Source organism: Saccopteryx leptura, chromosome X, assembly GCF_036850995.1.
Source record: "Saccopteryx leptura isolate mSacLep1 chromosome X, mSacLep1_pri_phased_curated, whole genome shotgun sequence".
Taxonomy (NCBI): Eukaryota; Metazoa; Chordata; class Mammalia; order Chiroptera; family Emballonuridae; genus Saccopteryx; species Saccopteryx leptura.
Window position 1 is genome coordinate 49,291,296 of NC_089516.1, and position 21,500 is coordinate 49,312,795.

Here is a 21,500-nt window from a genome sequence, read left to right on the forward strand (position 1 = left end):
TATTGGAAAATCTTTCTTAAATCTTTTCAGTGTACTCAGACTTGCTCTTTTTTTCTGCACCTGCTATCCACCTAGATGTGTCTTAAAAGCAAGCTGGCATATTCATGGATCTAAATACTTATTCTGTAAAGCAAAGAACATTTGTGTATGACTTTCAGAAACTTTAAGTTTGGGTTCAAATGCCTCAGGTTGAGGGAAAATTGTCCTTTCACTGAGATCATCTTCAGAGTGAAGGCTTAAACAAGGACCATCCATATAAGAACAAAGGCTATTTGTTTCAAAGCTTACTATAGAAAAAGAGTCAGCTGAATTCACTTGTGTTTTGGCAGAGACTCAAAGTCAGGCAGATGAATAGAAAATCTCTATAGCCTGACCATGTGGTGGTTCAGTGGGTAGAGCATCAAACTGGGACGTGGAGGACTCACGTTCGAAACCCTGAGGTCGCTAGTTATGGGTGAGAGTTCTATTTTTGTATATGTTCTGGCCATTATTCATTGTCCATCCAGTCTCTCCATTGAGACCTATAATAATTCATATTTCTTTGTATGAATGAAAGTATCTGATAAATTTCCATTGGATTTTGTATATGTCCTGATATGCTTTGGGAAACAATTCATTCAGGAAATCCTAGAGTGGCTGTTTTGCTATACTGCAAAGATCCATCTTCAGCATTGAAGGAATTACTTCATGAGATGCTCTCAGATGTCAGAACTCCTCTCTCTGGGAATTATACTTTCTTGAAGGAGCTGCCTTAACCAAAGACAATAGCCAATAACTGGTCAATGCAGGGGGCATAATACCCCTAGTTTTTCAGCCCAATTTGTGACAACTCTGAGGGACCACCTCAGTTCCAGGGCTCCCATTAGAGTCTTCGAAGACTTTGGCTGAGATGGCATCATTACTCAACTTCTTCCTCTGCTCACTTATTATTTTTTAATTGAATTTATTGGAATGTCATTTGTTCACAAAACCATATAGTCTCTGTCCAGTTCTGTTTCCTCTTCTTCTCCAAGTTTTAATCCTCAGAGCACTTCATAATAAACTTCCTGTATACTGATCTCCATCTCAGACTGCACCCTGGGAAATAGTACCTGTAACAACTTCCCTTTAAATTATTCTAATTTAGTGTACCATTTGTTTCCTGCTGGGACCAGAACTAACACAGGCTATTATATTTATTATCCATTCCATTAAATTCAGGTTCATTACTTAAAACAGAATGTTTTTGTTGTTGCTTTTTTGGTTTTTACATAGACCGAGTGATATAGATTTACTTTGTCTGTGTGAATTAGGGTGTGTTTAACATGCTTTCTGTTAATTTTAAATCATTTCTTTTTGATCTATTATATTTCCACATACACATATACATTTATTTTTTAATAATGTCCAATGCATATATCCAAGAGTCTGAATTTAGTAGAAGTGAGATACTATACACAGGAGGGATAGATGTAACATATCTCGGATTAGATTTACACAGACAATCAGAGGCAGCTGGGTGCCCTGATAGTGTATGGAATTTATAAAACAACTCATTTGTTGCTATGCTGCAAACTTTTGGTACTGTGCCTTACATAATTATTCTTGAAGAACTGAATTTGTGCAGTTCAGTTTATAGCAATTTTCACAAATGTTGGACTTTCTTGGTTCTTGAGCCAAGTTCAGTTCTCCCAAAACAACATCATCATAGGTAAGAAAGCAGGGTCAGTATCCAGGTAGCATAAAAAATATGGCCGCCTCCAACTTGCTTGTGCTCTGTGAAGTCATATTCTACAGTTTTTCTGAGAGGTAGAATCATTGCATAGAACTTTAAAGCCTGGGTCTTGGAGCCAGAATGCCTAGGTTCAAATCTTGTTTTTGCCATTTACTTCTTCTGTGGCCTTGTGAAAGTACTTAAGCTATCTTTGACTCAGTCTATTCATTTGTCAAATAAAGAGGATGATAATAATCTGATAAAGTAGTTGTGCTGGTTTAATGAGTTAATCTATAAGAAGACTTAGAATTGTGCTAAGGATATGTAGTAAGCATCATATTAATATTAAGATATCAGATTCATTTATTCCATGTAGAATTTTAAAATTCTTAAGTAGTTAGATCTATCAATATTTTTCTGTATATTTTTAAAAAAATAAATCATAGAGGAAGAAAAACAGACTTTCCAACTTTAATAGGGTAGCTGTCTCCTGTATGTTTTCTAGCACATTTCTTCTAAATAATTTAAAATATGTTATGACAAAAAAGAACATTTAAAGACAAAAATATATATTTCATTTTTTTCTAGTATATCAAAGTTTTAATATTTATAACATATAAGGAGTACTACAAATCAATAAAAAGACAAAGAATCCAATAGATATATGGGTGAAGTATATATATAGGCAATTTACAGAAGAAATATGAATAAACCAATAAATATATATAAAGATAAGTAACCTCATTAGTAATGCAACAATGAAAATTAAAACAAAAATAAAACCTTTGCCCATCTATTATTTTGACAAAAGTTAAAGAAAATGAGCAAACAGGATTGCTACAGTCTTTAATTTCCCCATAATTTTTCCCATACTACCTCTAGTACTTTAAAGCTATTCAATATTATATTCATGCTAGTGCTTGCTATTAAGTTGAAATGCTTTTTGTATATGAATTAATATTTTTTATCAATATCTAAAATTTTAATGTCTATAATTTACTTTTTTCAAAAAAATATTTATTTTATTGAGAGAATGGAAGGTAGAGAGACAGAGTCTCACATGCGCCCAATAGGGATCCACATGGCAAACCCACTAGGAGGCAATGCTTTGCCAAGCAGAGGCCGTTGCTCCATTGCAACTGAAGCTATTTTAGTACCTGAGGTAAGGCCATGGGGCCATACTCAGCACAGGGGCCAACTTGCACCAGTGGAGACTTGGCTGTGAGAGGGAAAGAGAGAGACAGAGAGAAAGGAGAAGGGGAAGGGTGGAGAAGCAGAAAGATTCTTCTACTGTTTTCCCTAACTGGGAATCTAACCCAGGACATCCACACGCTAGACTGATGCTCTACCTCTGACCCAATTGGCCAGTGCTGCTGTCTATTATTTATCTTTAATCTACTTTATTTTTCTGTCTTTATTCTCCCAGTATCAATATCATTTTGCTGTAATAATTAGTCTACTGGAATATGGAGCAGTAATTATCTCAGATAATTTTTTAACTATGTTTATTGAAATAATTTTTATGACCATAAAACATGTTTTTGGATGTCAGAGAAATGGCGCTGTGAGGAGAACTACCAATAAAACTCCCCAAAATTTCAAGAAGTTCTTCAACCAGAGACAGAAAAATCTATCCTTGGAGCGTCTGGGAGTCCCCTACACTGAAAAACAAGTGCTATCAACAAAACCACTCTCAGATGCCATTAAGGAAAAGGAAATCAAATATCATGGATACAAAAGATAGACAAGTAGCACAGATAGATGAGGAAAAATCTATGGAGAAAAAATTTAATATATTGGAAATCTTGGAGCTAAATGACAAAGAATTTAAAATAGAAATCCTAAAAATACTCAGAGATATACAATAAAACACAGAAAGGCAATTTAGGGAGCTCAGAAAACAACTCAATGAACACAAAGAATATATTACCAAGTAAATTGAACTATAAAAACAAATCAAACAGAGTTGAAAAACTCAATTCATGAACTGAAAAGCGAGGTAACAAGCTTAGCTAATAGAACAGGCCAGATAGAAGGTAGGATTAATGACATTGAAGACAAGCAACTTGAGGCACAACAGAGAGAAGACGAGAGATACTCAAAATTTTAAAAAAAAATTAGAAAGCCCTACAGGAATTGTCTAACTCCATCAAAAAGACTAACATAAGAATAATAGGTATATCAGAGGGAGAACAGAGAGAAAATGGAATGGAGAACATATTCAAACAAATAATAGTCGAGAACTTCCCAAGCCTGTGGAAAGCACTAAACCTCAAATTCAAGAAGCAAACAGAACACCGAGTTTGCTTAACCCCAACAAATCTACTCCAAGGCACATTATAATGAAATTGGCACAAACCACCAATAAAAAAAAAATTCTCAAGGCAGCCAGGGAAAAGAAGACTACAACATATAAAGAAAGGCCTATTAGATTATCATCAAATTTCTCAGCAGAATCTCTACAAGCTAGAAGAGAGTGGACCCCAATATTTAAAGCCCTGAAAGAGAGAAACTTTCAGCCAAGAATACTATACTCATCAAAGCTATTCTTCAAATATGAAGGAAAAATAAAAACATTCACAGATACAGAAAAGATGAAGGAATTTATCATCAGAAAAATGCCACTCTAGGAAATACTAAAGGGGGTTTTCCAACCAGATACAAAGAACAAAACAAAACAAAACCACAAGTAGAAGCTCCACCAAGAACACAATAAAACCAAATTTAAACTGTGACAACAAAAAAAAAGAGGGGGAGAAGACAGAGATTAACAGTAGGAAAGGAAGATGGAGTGCAGAAACACTCATAAAATAAGGTACTACAATGAATATGATAGGTATCCTTTTCATTACTTAATAGTAACAACCCTTGAAAAAACCACCACAGAAGCACATGACTTAAAAAAGTTAGCAACAGAGGAAAGAAGTATGGAATACAAACAAAAAAACAACAACAAATAATAGAAAAACAAAAGAGAAGAATCAAGCAAGATACAAAACTAACAGAAAGCAATTTATAAAATGGCAATAGGAAAACCACAAGTGTCGATAATTACACTAAATGTAAATGGATTAAACTCACCAATAAAAAGACACATGGAGCAGAATGGATTAAAAAAATCCAATCAGCCCTGGCAGGTTAGCTCAGCGGTAGAGCATCGGCCTGATGTGCGGGGGACCCGGGTTCAATTCCCGGCCAGGGCACATAGGAGAAGCACCCATTTGCTTCTCTACCCCCGCCTTCTTCTCTGTCTCTCTCTTCCCCTCCCGCAGCCAAGGCTCCATTGGAGCAAAGATGGCCGGGGCGCTGGGGATGGCTCCTTGGCCTCTGCCCCAGGTGCTAGAGTGGCTCTGGTCACGGCAGAGCGACACCCCGGAGGGGTAGAGCATCGCCCCCTGATGGGCAGAGCATCGCCCCTGGTGGGCGTGCTGGGTGGATCCTGGTCAGGTGCATGCGGGAGTCTGTCTGACTGTCTCTCCCCGTTTCCAGCTTCAGAAAAATACAAAAAAAAATCCAATTATATGCTGCCTACAAAAACACATCTAGGCCCTGGCCGGTTGGCTCAGTGGTAGAGCGTTGGCCTGGTGTACAGGAGTCCCGGGTTCAATTCCCGGCCAGGGCACACAGGAGAAGCACTCATCTGATTCTCCACCCCTCCCCCTCTCCTTTCTCTCTGTCTCTCTCTTACCCTCCCGCAGCCAGGGCTCCATTGGAGCAAACTTAGCCCGAGCGCTGGGGGTGGCTCTATGGCTTCTGCCTCAGGTGATAGAACGGCTCTGGTTGCATCAGAGCAATGCCCCAGATGGGCAGAGCATTGCCCCCTGGTGGGCATGCCGGGTGGATCCCGGTCGGGCGCTTGCAGGAGTCTGTCTGACTGCCTCCTCGTTTCCAAATTCAGAAAAATACAAAAAAAACCCCGCATCTAAGCAACAAGGATAAAAACAAATTCAAAATAACAGCCTTGAATACAATACTCCAAGCAAATAACATCCAAAAAAAAGGCGGTGTAGCAATACTCATATCTAATAATGCTGAATACAAGACAGCAAAAGTACTCAGAGACAAAAATATTCAATTCATAATGATTAAGGGGACACTGAATCAATAAGACATAACAATTCTTAATATATATGGACCAAACCAAGGAGCACCAAAATATATAAGACAGCTACTTATTGACCTAAAAAAAAAAAAACTGACAAAAATACAATCATACTTGGAGACCTCAATACACTGCTGACGGCTCTAGATCGTTTATCCAAACAGAAAATCAATAAAGATATATTGGCCTTTAACAAAACACTAGAGCACCTAGATATGATAGACATCTACAGGACATTTCATCCCAAAGCTGTAGAGTTTACATTTTTCTCTAGTGTACATGGAACAGTTTCAAAAATTGACCATATGTTAGGCCACAAAAATAACATCAGCAAATTCAGAAAAATCGAAATTGTACCAAGCATATTTTCTGATCATAAAGTCTTGAAACTAAAATTCAAGTGCAAAAAAGAGAAAAAAACCCACAAAAATGTGAAAACTAAACAATATACTTTTTAAAAGTGAATGGGTCAAAGAAGAAATAAGCGCAGAGATCAAAAGATATATACAGACAAATGAAAATGACAATACAACATATCAGAATCTCTAGGATGCAGCAAAAGCAATAATAAGGGGGAAATTCATATCACTTCAGGCCTATATGAACAAACAAGAGAGAGCCTAAGTGAACCACTTAACTTTGCACCTTAAGGAACTAGAAAAAAAAAAAAAAAGACAACCCAAAACCAGCCGAAGAAATGAAATAATAAAAATCAGAGCAGAAATAAATGAAATAGAGAACAGAAAAACTATACAAAAATTTAATAAAACAAGGAGCTGGTTCCTTGAAAAGATCAACAAAATTGACAAACCCTTGGCAAGACTCACCAAGGAAAAAAGAGAAAGGATTCATATAAACAAAATCTATAATGCAAGAGGAGAAATCACCACAAACATTATAGATATACAAAGAATTATCGTAGAATACTACAAAAAACTATATGCCACCAAATTCAACAATCTAGAAGAAATGGATAAATTCCTAGAACAATACAACCTTCCTAGACTGAGTCATGAAGAAGCAGAAAGCCTAAACTGTCCAATTAGCAGGGAGGAAATAGAAAAAACTATTAAAAACCTCCCCAAAAATAAAAGTCCTGGCCCAGACGGTTATACTAGTAAATTCTCTCAGACATTCATTTTTTTTTAATTTTTTTTATTTATTCATTTTTAGAGAGGAGAGAGACAGAAAGGGAGAGAGAGAGAGAGAGAGAAGGGGGAGGAGCTGGAAGCATCAACTCCCATATGTGCCTTGACGAGGCAAGCCCAGGGTTTCGAACCGGCGACCTCAGCATTTCCAGATCGACGCTTTATCCACTGTGCCACCACAGGTCAGACAAAATTTTTTTTCTTTACTAGAATATCTCTCCAGAACTCCCTCAACATTTCTGTCTCCCCTCCTGGGCCTTTCCACCAAAACCGTCAATTAGGATAGCAAACACTGAAATCCCAGGAATGTTTATTACCGCATTTATGGGCCTACCTCCTCCATAAATAATCTGTACAAGTTGGGAAGCAGGACCATGATAGATACAAGAAGGAAGAGAGTATTATGACTCAACATCCTCCCCTTTTCAAGTGTACTAACAAGGCTGCTGGGATTTCCATTGAAATGGAACCAGCAGGACCTGTACGACAGGATCACAGGATCCACTAGAATTGAGGAAGGGGTGAGACAGGGTGGTTTGTTGCAGGTTCAGCCTATGACCCCGGTCCAAATGTTCCAGCTTTCTCTGCCACCTCCAGGGCTAACTTCAGGTTCTGGTCAAACAGCTCACACCTGATGGGCATTTCCAGGGAGTAGAATGGATTCTTGAGGGCAAAATCTGAGTAAATCTCATAAATCTTTCGGAGAAGAGAATCTATTCCAGCTTGCCTCGGGTCTGCCAGAACTACAAACTTGATCCCTGTCAGTGTCTGGAAGCAGTGAAGTTTGAATGTGTCTGTCTCCAGCATCTCAATGCCTGAGCTGCCCTGTTCAGGAGACAGCTGGAGCCGATTGCGAACAGCGAGTGGAACATGGAGGCCAACATGAGCTTCTCATTGGAGGTGAGGCGGGGCCGGCCGAATCGAATGGACACCGGGTAGTTAGCAGGGTTGCCTAGGTACTCCAGCACCTCCTTCCCATCTGCCGTGTACTTGCCGTTCACATCTATGCCATTAATAGCCAGCACTGCATGGCCCACCCGGGTGCCGTCGCGCTGGCCGAAGGCAACCAGCACTCGCTCGTCGTGTAGTTTGAGCAGCAGATCAAGCGGATAACTGAAAGTTTTCTCAGCCTCAGCGCGTGGCGTGTAGCTGTCCAGTTGATAAATAAGGCCGCCAGCTTTGTTCACCACATACACACTGAAAATGGCCATCGCTGCTGCCGCGGCGCCGGACTGGGAGGCGGCCAGGCTTCACCCCCCCCCCCCAGCAGCAGTCACGGGACCCGTCCCCGCCCTCCACATCTTCCTCGAAGCCCTCTCTCAGACATTCAAAGAAGACTTCGTTCCTGTTCTACTCAAAGTCTTCCAAAAAATTGAAGAAGAAGCAATACTTCCAAACACATTTTATGAGGCCAACATAACCCTCATACCAAAACCTGGCAAGGATGGCACAAGAAAACAAAACTACAGACCCATATCACTAATGAATACAGATGCTAAAACACTAAACAAAATACTAGCAAATCGAATACAACAACACATTAAAAAATAATACATCACGCAAGAGAAGTGAAGGCAAAGATAAATGAATGGGACTACATCAGAATAAAAAGTTTTTGCTCAGCAAGAGAAACTGATATCAAAATAAACAGACAGCCAACTAAATGGGAAATGATATTTTCAAACAACAGCTCAGATAAGGGCCTAATTTCCAAAATTTACAAAGAACTCATAAAACTCAACAACAAACAAACAAACAATCCAATAAAAAAATGGGAAGAAGACATGAATAGACACTTCTCCCAGGAGGAGATACAAATGGCCAACAGATATATGAAAAAATGCTCAGCTTCATTAGTTATTAGGGAAATGCAAATCAAAACTACAATGAGATACCACCTCACCCCTGTTAGATTAGCTATGATCAACAAGACGGGTAATAGCAAATGTTGGAGAGGCTGTGGAGAAAAAGGAACCCTCATTCACTGTTGGTGGGACTGTAAAGTAGTACAACCATTATGGAGGAAAGTATGGTGGTTCCTCAAAAAACTGCAGATAGAACTACCTTATGACCCAGCAATCCCTCTACTGGGTATATACCCCAAAACCTCAGAAACATTGATACGTGAAGACACATGTAGCCCCATGTTCATTGCAGCACTGTTCACAGTGGCCAAGACATGGAAACAACCAAAAAGCCCTTCAATAGAAGACTGGATAAAGAAGATGTGGCACATATACACTATGGAATACTACTCAGCCATAAGAAACGATGACATCAGATCATTTACAGCAAAATGGTGGGATCTTGATAACATTATAAGGAGTGAAATAAGTAAATCAGAAAAAAACAAGAACTACATGATTCCATACATTGGTGGAACATAAAAATGAGACTAAGAGACATGGACAAGAGTGTGGTGGTTACCAGGGGTGGGGGGAGGGGGGACAGGGGGAGGGTTGGGGGGAGGGGGAGGGGCACAGAGAACTAGATGGAGGGTGGCGAAGGACAATCTGACTTTGGGCGAGGGGTATGCAACATAGTTTAATGACAAGATAACCTGGACATGTTTTCTTTGAATATATGTACCCTGATTTATTAATGTCATCCCATTACCATTAATAAAAATTTATTTAAAAAAAAAATAATAATACATCACGATCAACAAAGAACAAAAACCACATGATCTTATCATTAGATGCAGAAAAGGCATTCGATAAAATACAACACAACTTTATGTTTAAGACACTCAACAAAATGGGTATAGAAGGAATATATCTCAACATGATAAAGGCCATATATGATAAACTATCAGCCAACATCATATTAAATGGCATAAAAACTGAGGATTTTCCCCCTTAAATCAGGAACTAGACAGGGTTGTCCACTCTCTCCACTCTTATTTAACATGGTGCTAGAAGTTCTAGCCAGAGCAATCAGACAAGAGAAAGAAATAAAAGGCATCCATATCGGAAAAGAAGAAGTAAAGGAGTCACTTTTTGCAGGTAATATGATCCTATATATCGAAAACCCCAAAGACTCCACAAAAAAGATTACTATAAATGATAAACCAATACAGTAAGGTCACAGGATACAAAATTAATACACAAAAGTTCATAGCCTTTCTATATACCAACAATGAAACATTAGAAAACGAACTCAAAAAAAGAATCCCCTTCATGATTACAACAACAACAAAAAAATACCTAGGAATAAACATAACAAAGAATGTAAAGGACCTATATAATGAAAACTACAAAGCATTGTTAAGGGAAATAAAAAAAGATACAATGAGATGAAAAGATATTCCTTGTTCATGGAGAGGAAGAATAAATGTAATCAAAATGGCTATATTACCCAAAGCAATATACAAATTTAATGCAATTCCCATGAAAATTCCAATGACATTTTTTAAAGAAATGGAACAAAAAATCATCAGATTTATATGGAGCTATAAAAAACCCCGAATAGCCAAAGCAATTTTAAAGAAAAAGAACGAAGCTGGGGGCATTACAATACCTGACTTCAAACTATATTATAGAGCCACTACAATCAAAACAGCATGGTATTGGCAGAAAAATAGACACTCAGACCAATGGAACAGAATAGAAAGTCCAGAAATAAAGTCACATATATATGGTCAAATAATTTTTGATAAAGGGGCCAACAACACACAATGGAGAAAAGACAGCCTCTTCAACAAATGGTGCTGGGAAACTGGAAAGCCACATGCAAAAGAATGAAACTGGACTACAGTTTGTCCCCTTTTACTAAAATTAACTCAAAATGGATCAAAGATCTAAACATAAGACCTGAAACAATAAAGTACATAGAAGAAGATATAGGTTCTAAACTCATGGACCTTGGTTTTAAAGAGCATTTTATAAATTTGACTCCAAAGTCAAGGGAAGTGAAGGCAAAAATAAATGAATGGGACTACATCAGATTAAGAAGTTTTTGCTCATAGGCCCTGGCCTGTTGGCTCAGTGGTAGAGCATTGGCCTGGCGTGCAGGAGTCCCGGGTTCGATTCCCGGCCAGGGCACACAGGAGAAGCGTCCATCTGCTTCTCCATCCCTCCCCCTCTCCTTCCTTTCTGTCTCTCTCTTCCCCTCTCGCAGCCAAGGCTCCACTGGAGCAGTTTTCCCAGGCACTGAGGATGGCTCTGTGGCCTCTGCCTCAGGTGCTAGAATGGCTCTGATTGCGGCAGAGCTACGCCCCAAGATGGGATCACCCTCTGGTGGGCATGCTGGGTGGATCCTGGTCGGGCTCATGTGGGAGTCTGTCTGACTGCCTCCCCATTACCAGCTTCGGAAAAATACAAAAAAAGAAACAAACAAAAAAACACAATGAGCTATCACCTCACACCAGTCAGAATGGCACTCATCAACAAAACAACACAGAATAAGTGCTGGCGAGGATGTGGAGAAAAGGGAACCCTCCTACACTGCTAGTGGAAATGCAGACTAGTGCAGCCTCTGTGGAAAACAGTATGGAGATTCCTCAAAAAATTGAAAATCGAACTGCCTTTTGACCCAGCCATCCCACTTTTAGGAATATACCCCAAGGACACCACAGAACGGTTCCAGAAGGAGAAATGCACCCCCATATTTATAGCAGCATTGTTCACAATAGCGAAGATCTGGAACAGCCCAAGTGTCCGTCAGAGAACGAGCGGATTAAAAAGCTTTGGTACATATATACTATGGAATACTACTCAGCCATAAGAAATGATAACATTGGATCATTTACAATAACATGGATGGACCTTGATAACATTATACAGAGTGAAATAATTAGAAAAAAACTATATGAACCCATACATAGATGGGATATAAAAATGAGACTCAGAGACATGGACAAGAATGTGATGCTATCAGAGGGTGGGGTGGAGGGGTGGGGAGGGGGCGAGGAAGGAGAGGGAGGGGGTAGGGGGAGGGGAGGGGAACAGAGAAAACCAGATAGAAGGTGACAGAAGACAATTTGACTTTGGGTGAGGGATATGCAGCATAATCAAATGTCAAAATAATCTGGAGATGTTTTCTCAGAACATATGTACCCTGATTTATCAATGTCACCGCATTAAAATTAATTTAAAAAAAAGTGTAAAACAGACATTGTAAATGTAACTAATCTTGTTATCTTAAGTCATGTGATTTTCTTAATTTGATACATGCATACTGTATTCATGTATAAAAGGTATCACATAGATTATTAATTGAACATTGATCAGGGGAAATAAAATTTAATTGGTTCTCCAATTCTATTTGTAAAAAAAGTACTGTTAGAACCCACTCTCTTAAAAGTAAAATGCTATGTAACCTTCCCTGAAAATGTGGGTTGCAAATAAATGATGGCACCTCATAATCTTTTAAAAAGCCACATGATATTATGTTTAAACAAATTACACTTTGTCTAGCAAGGCAAACCAATTATTTGGATTGCCCTTCCTAAAAGTATTTTATGGCATACAATATATTTGAATGTTACCCTATCTATGTAAGATTTTTTCCACTTTTAGAAAAAAATGATTTAAAATTTATTATATTTTGGTGACGTACATAAAGAATACGCACTCACTTTAGTATTAATCTAAGACCAGGCAGTGGTGCAGTGGGTAGAGCGTCGGACTGGGGTGCGGAGGTCCCAGATTCGAGAACCCAAGGTCACCAGCTTGAGTGCGGGCTCATCTGGTTTGAACTAAGCTCACCAGCTTGGACCCAAGGTTGCTGGCTTGAGCAAGGGGTTACTCGGTCTGCTGAAGGCCCACGGTCAAGGCACATATGAGAAAGTATTAATCTAAGAAAAATATAAGTAAGAAGAATAATTTCTGCCCCAAACACCATCTTGCAATGTCCAAAGGTTTAACAGTAATACACTGGTGCAATTCTACTCCTTTAGATAAGACGTACTGTGTTGTCTTTCCAGAAGTCTATTACCACTACTCCTCATTCATTGGAAGTGTTAGGCTAGTAAATGGATAACAAGTTGCCCAAACCACACGGTTATTTGGCTGAAATATGTCCATGTCATTTTGCCTCCTTGACCTAATCCCTAACTCAGCTGTCTTACTTGGCCCTCTCTTTTTGTTGCTCACCAAATAAAAGCTTGGGTATGTTTATTAGAAACAATATAATCCTCAAATCTTACTCAGATGATTAGTGCTCTTATACAATTGGCATTTGTGGACACAGAGTAATGATTTCCTTTGTGTCTCTGACAGAAAGCTAAACTGTAATTTTCTTTCTTTACAGAGAGATTTGCAACTAAAAGTTCTAGTTTTATAAGCTCTGGTGCTGATGCCCCTTGCTGCTTTTGAGCTCCAGTGGAAATAAGTGGATATATCATACTGTGAATGCTGATTATGTTAGTGGGGGTGCATTACTTAACTACAGTGTGTTCATAAAGTCATGGGGCACTTTTGACCGGCCATAGGAAAGTAACAAAAAATGATAGAAATGTGAAATCTGCACCAAATAAAAGGAGAACTTTCCCAGTTTCTGTAGGATGATGTGGCAGCATGTGCACATGCACAGATGATAACGTAACACCGTGTATACAGCGGAGCAGCCCACGGCTATGCCAGTCGAGATGTGGACGGTACAGAGGAAAGTTCAGTGTGTTCTGTGGCTCGCTAAATTCAAATCCGTGACCAAAGTGCAATGTGAATATTGGCACATTTATAACGAAGCGCCACCACATAGGAATAACATTACTCGGTGGGATAAGCAGTTGAAGGAAACTGGCAGTTTGGTGGAGAAACCCCATTCTGGTAGGCCATCAGTCAGTGACGAGTCTGTAGAGGCTATACGGGATAGCTACCTAAGGAGCCCTAAAAAATCTATGCATGAGCCCACATCGAACTGCACTGAATAGGTATGAAACTGGGAGAGTTTTCCTTTTATTTGGTGCAGATTTCACATTTCTATCATCTTTTGTTGCTTTTTTGTGACCGGTCAAAAGTGCACCATGATCCTGACCTGTGGTGGTGGAGTGGATAAAGCATCGACCTGGAAATGCTGAGGTCGCCGGTTTGAAACACTGAGCTTGCCTGGTCAAGGCACATATGGGAGTTGATCCTTCCAGCTCCTGCCCCCTTCTCTCTCTCTGTCTCTCTCTTCTCTCCCTCTCTGTCTCTCTCTCTCTCCCTTTCTCTGTCCTCTCTAAAAATGAATAAATAAAAAAAAAATTTAAAAAAGTGCACCATGACTTTAGGGACACACTGTATATTATATGCTTTTCATACTAGGGAGTCCAGGAAACCTCATGGTTTACTTTTGAGGTTTTTCTTGATTTTCACATAGTATGATTTAACAAATAATATTAGACAATAATTGAACTTATCTGACTAGATTAGTATAGTAAAAATATAAGATGAAAATAATTGGTAGATTAAGTGAGAAATAAAGGTATAGGAGTGGTTGAAGATCAATATTTCTTTGTTCATTTCCATAGGTAGTTTGCCATTTTTATGTGTTTCACTTTGCAAGAATGGTTTTATTTTATTTGATTTGATAATTGGCATATAATTAGAAATAGAATCAAGCTATGCAAATGTTAATAACAAAATCTCACACAGTAATCACTATTTCTTTAAATGTGATGCAAATTTCATCAGGTGGTTTTAACATTCTTTATCACCTTTGGGGAAAATGAAATACAGTCCTCAATAAAAAGAGAAAAAAATAAAGATACCATGCCTATTTCATGCAGTCTATAATTCATAACAAGGTTTGTTACTCTTGTCTTCTGAAGAATATCAACATTCAAAAATATTTAAAATATTATAGAAAATATCAAACTTTTAAAAAGTTTATTTCCTCTGCACTTTACATTCTCAATAATATGATAATGAGACATTTCATTCATCATGGTTTTAGTGCATATTTTCTGCTACAAGCAGTGGTGGGATTCAGTTAATTCACACCGGTTAAGCAGAATCGATGCCTAATTATTTTGCTGAGTTTGGCAAACCAGTTGTTAAAATGGCACTTGTAATCAGGGTTCTGTCTAAGGTGGCTGCCTGGGAAGCCTCTCAATGTAGAAATTACAATTTTACATTCCTTATTCTTTTTTAATATTCATCTGTGCAACAACATATTCTAAGCAACTATAGTAATGTTCATTCTGTCCATAGGTGAAAAAAATTGAAAATAAAGATACCAATCAAGAAGCAATATGGAAATATCTTAAATAAAAGTTTTATTGTTTTGTCAGGTATTATTTAATATTCTTTCAATAATATTTTAAAACTTTTTCTGACAACAATCTAGTTTTGTGTACCTCTTTTATTGTTTTTATTTAATGCATAAAATAATATTAAATGCATGAAATAATAAATTGCTTTTTGGTAATCACTGTTTTTACACTTAAAACAATCACTAGGGCAGAGAACCAGTTGTTAAATTATTTGAATCCCAACACTGGTTACAAGGTTTTAGTGAAAATAATATATAATTTATGTGATAAGATGAAAACAATATATAAAAACTTAACAATATTTTAATTTTCCCAGTCCTTTCTAGATATGTGATATTACACAAGGTGCTCTTAAGTGAAAAAGTAACACAAACAACAAGTTGCTATTTCATAAATTTTTATAAAGCCTTTTTTACTTAATTCCCAGAAAAATGAAAAAGTGAATAACTAAACTGACTGGGTAATAAATTCATCTGAAAACCATATACTTTCCAAACCTTCTTTTGAAGTAATTAAAGGTGGACCTAATTAAGTTATCAAATTATGTATTATTATAATTCAGATGTATATCCAAAGAAACATGAAACACTAATTTGAAAGAATATATGCATCCCTAATTTCATTGCAACATTATTTCCAATAGCTAAGGTATGAAAACAGCCCAAGTACCCATCAACAGATAAATGGATAACACATCTGTAGTGTGTGTATATATAATGAAATACTACTCAACTATAAGAAAATGAAGCCTTACCAGTTGTGACAATATAAATAGGTCGCAGGGGTCTCCAAACTTTTTACACAGGGGGCCAGTTCTCTGTCCCTCAGACCATTGGAGGGCTGCCAAATACAGTGGTCCTCTCACTGACCACCAATGAAAGAGGTGCCCCTTCCAGAAGTGCAGTGGGGGCTGGATAAATAGCCTCAGGGGGCCACATTGCGGCCCACGGGCCGTAGTTTGGGGACGCCTGGAGGGTATTATGCTAAATAAAATCAGTCAGAAAAAGTCAAATACTATATGATTTTACTTATATGTGGAATCTAATATTCTAAACAAAACAGAAATGGACTCATGGATACAGAGAACAGACTGTTGCCAGAGGGGAGAGGGGTTGGGGTACTGGGTGAAAAACGTGAAGGGATTGAGATTAGGATTGGTAGTTACAAAATATTCATGGTAATATAAAGTACAGCATAGGAAATATAGTCAGTAATATTGTAATAACTATGTATGGTGCCAGATGAGTACTGAAAATATCAGGAGAAAAACTTTGTAAAGTTTATGATCGTCTAACTACTATATGTACACCTAAAACTAATACAAAATAATATTGAATAAAAACCGTAATTGAAAAAATTTTTTTAAAAGATAAAAAATACTTTCTGTTGATAGAACTACTAATTGACTTTTAACATATATCTTGGAACAGAGTGACTAGGCTATAACAAAATGATTTATATTCATTTACTTACATAGGTGAACAAGGTTTCTCCGTTTTTACATCTGTAAAAATAATACAAATTTACTGTAACCTTTTAAGAATACCAAGTATACAATTTAGTTAATCTCATGAAAAGCTCATTCTGTGTCCAGATCTGGTACATTTTCTGAAGATTGCAGTGAAAAGTGTCCTAGCACTACACATATTTTGTTTATATCTTTTTCTTTTTCTTACTGTTAAACAAGGAGTTATAACTTCTATTGTAGTTATACTACCTCTGGGTCCCAGAGAGACTGGAGACCTGTTTACTAATTATAAAAAAGTGGCATAATGTTATGCAGGGATAGTCAACCTTTTTATACCTACCGCCCACTTTTGTATCTCTGTTAGTAGTAAAATTTTCTAACCGCCCACCGGTTCCATAGTAATGGTGATTTATAAGGTAGATAAGTAACTTTACTTTATAAAATTTATAAAGCAGAGTTACAGCAAGTTAAAGCATATAATAATAATTACTTATCAAGTACTTTATGTCAGATTTTCGCTAAGTTTGGCATAATTAATCTTTATAAAACAACTTACTATAGTTAAATCTATCTTTTTATTTATACTTTGGTTGCTTCGCTACTTCTCACCATGAAAGCTGGAATGCCCACTAGTGGGCAGTAGGGACCAGGTTGACTACCACTGTTTAGAGGAATGGCAGTACGATAGATCTCCTTGGTCCCTCCCCTTGAAGTTTCAATAATTCAAGCACCTATAACTCTGCAAAATATTGTCTGCTCATTGCACAAATATGCCTGAGAGATCTACATATTGAAACAATTGAAGTTGGTCAGGTGGCAGCAAAACAGGGCAGTGAGAAGGGACAAGGGCTGAGAGAATCCATGGACACAGCCCTGCAGCTGGGAGCTCAAGAAAAGAATCTGGTTGTGGCTGGCACTCCCTTCAGATGGGAGGAGTGGGGAGATTCTATGGGAATTCCTGCCTGAGTGATCAGTGTGATCTGCAGTTGAGCGCAGATACATGGGCAAAGCCAGAGTACAGGGGTGCAGTTGTGGTCGTGGAATGATTGAAATTCCAGGCAGAGAAAAAATCCACGGAACACTGCTGCTCCATAGATTTCCCTTTCATGTCAGTTTTCCGAGCACACTGTCTGCAAATAAGAGAACTGTTGTAACAGAATATTTTTATTCCCTGAGCAAAGGGTGCTCTCTTGACTGGTGATGAGGTTGGGGTGCAAGGATACCCTGCAGAAGAATGAGATCATTATTATCAGTAGGGTAAGACATCAAAGAAGCTGGCCTGTTCCTCCAGACCATTCTGGCCCCTCATACATCACAACTACAGGAGGTCCCTTGGGTTACGACAGTCTCCATATACAATGTGTTAATTTTATGACACTCCCATAAAAACTTAAAAAAATTGAGACCTGAGTGTTTTGGCTTATGCCATTAGCACCGTACTTACGGACTACATAGCTGAACTAGTTTGGTTGCACACAGAGGAAGAATTTGCAGTACAGTGTTGTTGGGAAAACAAGTGTGTTAGGCTTGCTTGCTTGTATTTTGCCTGATTGGTGCATGAGCATGAGACAGCACCTCGTGTGTATAGTCTATGTAAGGCTGCAGGTGTTTGCCCTCAGAGCAGCACATTGTAGATTGTGTATTGTCTGCCACCACTAGGAGGGGCCATTTTTTGCTATTGTTTGCCAGAGAAGGGGTCCCCCCCTGGCCTGGAGAGAGAGAGAGAGAGAGAGAGAGAGAGAGAGAGAGAGAGAGAAGTGGTTTTTCCTACCTGCTTGCTCATCCACCATTGCAAGACTAATAAATGGCATGGTACATCATTTTCCAGCTCCACAGTTTCTCTACTATTTTGCCAAATCCAATGTGAACTTGTGTGGCTATGGCCACTAGCCTTAAAGTGTACAGTACAGTATATTTATGTCCTTTTCCTTTTTCTGTGGCTTAGTTGTGTTTTTATGTTCTAGATCAGGGGTCTCAAACTTAACTCAGCATATGGGCCGCAGAGCAAGATCACAGCCGTTTGGCGGGCCACACTAGGTCTACAAAAGGCAACTGTTATGCAACACTTTTCAGTGTCACAAAATGACCAGAAACTGTAGTTCGTGGATTAGTCTGCGGGCCGCACAAAATTGTTCGGCGGGCCGCGAGTTTGAGACCCCTGTTCTAGATTATGATTTTACAACTCTGTTAGGATAGGTAAGTGACTTAGGTGAGGCTGCATTTTGACTTACACCAAAATTCAGCTTACATCACTGGCATAAGAACAGAACTCTGTTATAACCAGAGGACCTTCTGTATTTCCAAATTATTATTTCCCCTATATAATTTAATCCTATTGAGATACATTTTATGATTTAAAGTCCCATTGATTACTGTAACATACCTTCTTACAATAACAATGTATATATAAATTAAAGCTTTAATTTTTAAATTGCCAATGACTTCAAGGCCTTTATTTTGTAAAGTAGAATAAAAGAAATGTGGTATAAAAGGGGAGTATGGGAATTCAGCTTTAGATGCTGACCCAAGTGGATTTCCACAAAACAATATAGAAACAGTAAATATGAAAGCTTAGAATTTATAAAGTGATCCTCTTAAAACCATCCATTCTTGTGTCTCACTTAGAAAGACTTCATATACTACTGAGAATACAAATTTCCCAACATGAATTCTTACCCTTGTGAGAATACTGAAAGAGTTGGAGTTCATTTCTTCCACTGCCAAAGAGAACAATTGGAACTGCCAAGCATAACAGATTTTGTACTTTAGAAATAGAATCTGGGGCCACCATTTGCTGGATGAAGGAAAGCTGGAGTAGTTATGTTTGTAGAGTAAAGGAATTTTGTGCCCTGGCTGGTTGGCTCAGTGGTAGAGCGTCAGCCTGGCATGCAGGAATCCCTGGTTTGATTCTCGGCCAGGGCACACAGGAGAAGCACCCATCTGCTTCTCCACCCCTCCTCCTCTCTTTCTTCTCTGTCTCTCTCTTCCCCTCTCGCAGCCGAGGCTCCATTGGAGCAAAGTTGGCCCGGGCGCTGAGGATGGCTCCATGGCCTCTGCCTCAGGCACTAGAGTGGCTTTGGTCACAGCAGAGCAATGCCCCAGATGGCCAGAGCATCGCCCCCTAGTGGGCATGCTGGTGGATCCCGGTCGGGCGCATGCGGGAGTCGTCTGACTGCTTCCCCATTTCCAACTTCAGAAAAAAAAAAAAAAAAAAAAAAAAAAAAAAAAAAAAAAAAAAAAAAAAAAAAAGAAATCTTGCAAAAGTCCCTATGAGCAGTTTCATCCCTCTTCTTAGGCAGGTTCTTATTTATCAAACAATGAGGCTCATTAAGTAGTAATCATCTCTCTAAGGATCCATATCCCCTGGAATTTCAGTTCTCTAAGTATCAGGTAATTTTCATTCCAAAAAGTCAAACCTATTCAGACAAAACAGAGTGTATTATAGAGCTATAATCCCTGTGATACAACACAGCATGATGAGTCTAAATCACCTTTTTGTTGTCTCTAAATTTGGGTGAAAACATTTTATCCTTAGTATTTTCCACAATCTAGTTGGGTCCCAATTTAAGAAAGCCCTCTGCAGATAAAATCCTACTAAAATGAAAGCAAAGAGCAAAACCCAAGTCTTTTAGAGAATCTTAGTACCCCATCAGACAATTGGTATTGATATCTTTTTTTTTTTTGTATTTTCTGAAGTTGGAAACGGGGAGGCAGTCAGACAGACTCCCGCATGCACCTGATCGGGATCCACCTGGCATGCCCACCGGGGGGCGATGCTCTGCCCATCTGGGGCATTGCTCTCCTGTGACCAGAGCCACTCTAGTGCCTGAGGCAGAGGCCATGGAGCCATCCTCAGTGCCCAGGCCAACTTTGCTCCAATGGAGTCTCGGCTGTGGGAGAAGAAGAGAGAGACAGAGAGGAAGGAGAGGGGGAGGGGTGGAGAAGCAGATGGGAGCTTCTCCTGTGTGCCCTGGCCAGGAATCGAACCCAGGACTCCTGCACGCCAGGCTGACGCTCTACTACTGAGCCAACCAGCCAGGGCTGGTATTGATATCTTATTGCTGGCATGAGAAAACCTGTATTTTCACATATTCCCCCATACATTTAGCATGAAACTGATTAAATACCTGTATATCATTTGAGAGAAATATTTATATAGTGTCCAAATTTAGATACCTGTAAAATAGTAAATATTTAAAATACACCAATATTTTCAAAATATTATTTTTATTGTGAGTTTGGTATTCTCTCAGTAACAACAAAAATGTATTTTGCATGTTTGACACCCTGGGTTAAAGAAAGTTATGTTGCTGAAGTGAAAAGAGATCTTGGCAAATATTACACAAAACAAACCCTGGAAGGTATACTAAGTGCTGATAGAGATTCTTTCCTTGAATAAGCTTTAGTCATGCTCTTCTGAGCCTTCTTCTAGTTTAGGGCTCAGTTTTGAGCTTTTCTTCTTGAAGGGGATTAAAGTATGCCACGGCTAAAGATGCCACTTTGGAATGAAAATTATTTTGAGCTGAAGGGAGATGAGAAATAGTAGACAAAGAAAAAACTCTCTACCCTTGTCCTTTCTGTCTAAAGGTAAGAATAAATTTGCCTTTTGAAGATGTCCCCCCTACCTTCTCTCATATGAGGAAGAGGAGAACACTTTATAATCACCAGAGACACTCTTGTTATCCAAGACTGCATGAGACTAAATCTATATAACAAACCTTATAAAATAACACTTATCTTCCATTAGTCTGTCCAATATATTTACTTTCTCACAATTTACCACCCCAAGAAGCCCAAAAACTCATTTTCATTCTTTGTTTCTCCTATAAAATTTATTATTTTTTGTTGAAATGGTATGTAAATACTCATCTGACCACTTATTTGCATCTTCA

The 21,500-nt window shown here is 38.5% G+C and overlaps 1 non-coding gene and 1 pseudogene across 1 annotated transcript; one reads left to right on the forward strand and one right to left on the reverse strand.

Annotated features, from left to right (window-relative positions):
- The first annotated feature begins 4,820 nt into the window (after window positions 1–4,820).
- TRNAI-GAU (transfer RNA isoleucine (anticodon GAU)) lies at window positions 4,821–4,896 on the forward strand. The gene has a single exon. It is a non-coding gene; the product is annotated as a tRNA-Ile (tRNA).
- Window positions 4,897–7,236: 2,340 nt separating this feature from the next.
- LOC136385418 (trafficking protein particle complex subunit 4 pseudogene) lies at window positions 7,237–8,202 on the reverse strand (annotated as a pseudogene).
- Between the last annotated feature and the right edge of the window lie 13,298 nt (window positions 8,203–21,500).